The 4757-nt window shown below is 45.8% G+C and overlaps 1 pseudogene; it reads right to left on the minus strand.

The window, feature by feature from the left end:
- Positions 1-300: 300 nt before the first annotated feature.
- On the minus strand, positions 301-4757 carry LOC124664611 (annotated as a pseudogene).

Below are 4757 nucleotides of genomic sequence, written 5' to 3' on the forward strand. Positions count from 1 at the left end.
TAATAGATCAGCCAAATTTTCGAAAGAAGCGATGATAATATATATATTTTTTTTTGACAAACTGGTACTGTAGACCTTGATTTGAAGATACATATTTCTCCTGTTAAAAAAAAGAAGATAAATATTTCTAAGTCATGAACTCTTGCATGACCACCACTTCACTAGACCAATATTAACCTCACATACTGCTTGTATCAGCTTGTTATTATGAATTATCAAGCGTCATTTGCAAAAAAAAAAAAAAGATGACTTATCAAGCGTCCAATTATTCGTTCGTGATAGAAAAAACAATTCAGCACATTATTGCTGATGAAGCCACGTGATGGTGTCGTGGAAACAGGTCTGGAACCTCTGCATGCCAGCCGGTGGCAGAGACATGCCCACCTCAATGCCGCCGTTGCTCTGGCGGCTCTCCGCCACAGCCATCGCGCCGGTCCTCGCCACGGACACGATCTCCACCTTGGCCGGCCGCCCGAACCCAAAGTCGACGTCGTAGACCCGGAACCTCGGCGACCCCGCCACGCTCAGCACCCCGCCACCGGACGCGCTGGCCTCTCTTATCCGCTCCATCCACAGCGCAATGTTCTCCGGCGACCCGAGTTCGCCCACCGCCCGCTCGATCGCGGCGGCAATGGCCGCGCACGCGGCGAGGAGGCCATCGGCGCCGGCAGCGGCGAGCTGGTTCTTGGGTGCGGCTTGCATGGCGGCGCCGACGCAGTTGCCAAAGTACTCGTCCGGGATGGGATCGGGCTTCATCCGCGAGCGCTGGTCGATGGGGAAAATGAAGTGGGTCTGCTCGCTGCTACTTTTTTTTCGAAAAGGGGAATGAAACCCCGGCTTCTGCATCATGATAATCCACACGGTCTTTTATTAAAAAGAGTAAGAGTACAAGTTTATAACATCTCAGTCATCACCTAGAGTTGATACAAGAATCAACCAGCGAAAAAGAACTAAGAAAGACAGATTACACATCATAGTAACCGTCTCATTGTGCCGCCAGCGCGCCTGGCACAAGATATCTCGAGCGACCATCCGGAGCCGTGTGCATCCAGTAGCCATAGCATCCCGCTGTCCCTCCGGTGACAGGAGAGCCCACAACTGGACCCAATGTGCCACCATATGGATAACCTGCAAAAAGTGGAAAGAATTTTTTTATTAAATATAATATCATTTCGCACCCTCCATATAGACCAACATAAGGCAGAAACCCCAATACGGATGAAAGCCTTAGATTGTCTATCTACTCCATTTAGCCAATTACCAAACATATTCGTAATATTGGTTGGAGGTGGGAGAGCGAACGTAAAGTTAATCGTACGCCAAAGTATTTTAGCTAATGGGCAAGAGATAAACAAATGCTCAATAGTCTCCTGTTCACCACAGAACACACACTTTGTACATCCTTGCCATCTTCTTTTAGCTAAGTTGTCTTTAGTAAGTAAAACCTTATTGCTCAAGAACCACATAAATATTTTTATCTTTAGGGGAACTTTAATTTTTCAAAGATATTTTCGCAAGAAGGGTGTATGGTCATTCATTAGGTCTTCGTACATAGATTTCACTGTAAACAAACCATTTGTTGTCAACATCCAAACAAACCGATCATTCTCATCAGATAAATTAATCCTCATAAGCTTACGACATAATTGTAACCATAACGTCCATTTGTTTCCCACCAACAGCCTTCTGAAACCGATATTCAGAGGCGTTTGAGATAACACATGAGCTACCGTTACATTTTTGTGATGCACAATATTGTATAAAGAAGGATATTGTTGGGCAAGTGGTATTTTACCTAACCAGGTATCTTCCCAAAAACGGGTATTTACTCCATTACCTACCTGAAAAAAAACCTCTACTAAAAAAATCGTCCTTAACCCTCATCAATCCCTTCCAAAAGGGAGAATCTGTTGGTTTAGCTTGTACCTCAGATAAGGTCTTTTGTCTTAGGTATTTATTCTGCAGCAACTCCTGCCACACTCCTTGTTCGTTAAGAAGTTTATAAAGCCACTTACTTAATAAACATCTATTTTTAAGTTCAAGGACCTCTATACCTAGACCCCCTTGATCCTTAGGTCTGCAAACGATATTCCACTTGGTAAGTCTATATTTTCTTTTATTTTCCTCAGATTGCCAATAAAATCTGGATCTATAAAAATCCAGTCTTTTCCGTACCCCAACAGGAATCTCGAGGAAAGATAACATGAACATAGGTAAGCTTGTTAAAACTGAATTGATAAGGACAAGTCTATCTCCATAGGATAATAATTTGCCTTTCCAGCATCCCAATTTGCTCTCAAATCGGGTCTCCACTGGGTACCAATCAGAATTTCTAAGCTTCCTAAAGTGTATAGGAATACCTAAGTATTTAAAAGGAAGAGAACCAGCATCACATCCAAAAATCTGTTTATACATGTCTATCTCATCATTTGCTTTACCAAAACAAAAAATCTCACTCTTGTGAAAATTAATTTTGAGCCCTGATAATTCTTCAAAAAGACATAAAATTAGTTTCATATTCACAGCTTTCCTGTAGGTCATGTTCCAAGAAGAGGATAGTATCATCGGCATATTGTAAAATGGAGATACCCCCTCAACAAGATGAGGAATAAGTCCCCCTACTTGACCATCATTTTTTGCTCTCTCAAGAATAATGGCAAGCATGTCTACAACAATATTGAAAAGGATCGGAGACAACGGATCACCTTGTCTCAAACCCTTTTTTGTCTGAAAATAATGACCGATATCATCATTTACCTTTACACCAACACTTCCCCCTTGGACATATTGGTGGATCATCTTACACCACTCAGGAGCAAACCCCTTCATTCTCAAAGTCTGTTGTAAGAATGGCCATTTCACTTTATCATAAGCCTTTTCAAAATCAATCTTAAATAACACCCCATCCATCTTTTTATTATGTAACTCATGAATAGTTTCATGAAGAATGACCACCCCTTCTAAAATATTCCTTCCGGGCATAAAGGCTGATTGTGTTGGTTTTATAACTCTTGGGGCAATCCCAGTAATACGATTTGTACCTGCCTTGGTAAATATTTTGAAACACACATTGAGTAAACAAATTGGTCTATATTGTTGTATTTGCACCGCATCCTCTTTCTTTGGTAATAATGTAATGACGCCAAAGTTCAGTTTGTAAAGAGGCAATTCCCCAGTACTAAATTGATTAAATAGCGCCATCAAGTCGTCTTTTATTACAACCCAAAATTTTTGGTAGAACTCAGCCGGGAAACCGTCCGGCCCCGGCGCTTTATTACGTTCCATCTGAAAAATTGCGTCATGAACTTCCTCCTCAGAAAAAGGAGCTGTCAAGATCTCATTCTCAACAGTCGATATTTGAGGAATATCCTCCACCACCTCCTCCATCAAAGAGATGGTATTTGACGCCGGTGCCCCAAATAATTTTTTATAAAACTCAGTAATGTAGACTTTCAAATTATCTTCTTCAACAATAGTTCCTTCCTGTTGTTCTAATTGAAATATTTTCTTTCTTCTATGTTTCCCATTTGCAATCAAATGGAAATATCTCGTATTGTTCCCTCCTTCTTGGATATGTTTAACTTTAGCTCGTTGTGCCCATTTAGACTCTTCTTCTCTTCTTAATTTGTTTAGTTTTTCATTAGCATTTTTTAGCATTTCTCTCTCCACTGTCGACAAGCTATTCGTTTCAGCTTTCACATCTAACACGTCAATAATACCAATTAACGTATCTTTTTCTTTCTTGTATTGCCCACTTTGGTTTTTTTCCCAGCCTTTAAGAAAACGTCTGATATGCCTTAATTTATTCAACCACACATCCATCGGGTTCAGACCCACTAACACTGAATTCCATTCCTTTTCAATCATACCAAAAAAACCTTCTTGCTCGCTGCTACTTGCTGCGTCGTCTTTGGATCTCTGGTAGCACGACCAGATGAAGCCGAAGGTGGCGACCAGCGAGGTGCATCTCGGCGGCCTGGCACCAGCGGCGGCGACCACGACGTCCTTCACTCGCTGTATGTCTTCTTTAGACAGCGTGAAGGTGGCGACGAGCTGGTCGTCGGCCATTTTGACGTACTCCATGTCTCCATCTCGTCGGTGCTCAGCAACTTGTATAGGGGGCAGCCGCCGCTTGGGTCGTCGACGAGTGTCCTGTCCATGACAGGGGGCGGTGGCGCGCCTGTGCCAGTGCCGGCCGCGGCGGCCCAGGTATGAAGGAAGCGCGTCGAGGAAGCCCCGTCGCAGGCGGCGTGGTGCAGGGCCAAGCCGATGGCGAGGCCGCGGCCGCGGCCGCGGCCGCCGCGCAGAACCGTAGCCTGCACGCTGAGCACCGGGCCGACGCCGACCGGGAGCGGCGGCACGAGCGGCAAGATCTTGGCGACCTCCGTGGGCTCGTCCTCGGCCAGCTCGTCGACGTCGGCCTCGTACTCGGCGACGGTGAAGGTGACGCCGTCGCCCGGCTGGTAGTGGAGCTCGTAGCGGTCGTCGGTCGCCGGCGTGAGGCGGAGGCGGCCGGCTAGCGGGTAGAAAGCGCCGAGAGCTTGGGACAGCGAGGACTTGATGTTGGAGAGGATGGACGTGATGTCGTCGCCGGTGCCTGGGGTGAGGCGGTAGAAGAAGACGCGCTCCACCGGCGGGGAGTTGAGCCAGAAGACGTCGAAAAAGTTCAGTGGCAGGGAGCAGGCCGTCTCTGGCGCCGGCGGCGAGGGCGCTACGACGGCGCTCTCGAGGACGCTGAGCTCTAGTATTGGCGCCAT

This window comes from Lolium rigidum, chromosome 6 (genome assembly GCF_022539505.1).
Source record: "Lolium rigidum isolate FL_2022 chromosome 6, APGP_CSIRO_Lrig_0.1, whole genome shotgun sequence".
Classification (NCBI taxonomy): Eukaryota; Viridiplantae; Streptophyta; class Magnoliopsida; order Poales; family Poaceae; genus Lolium; species Lolium rigidum.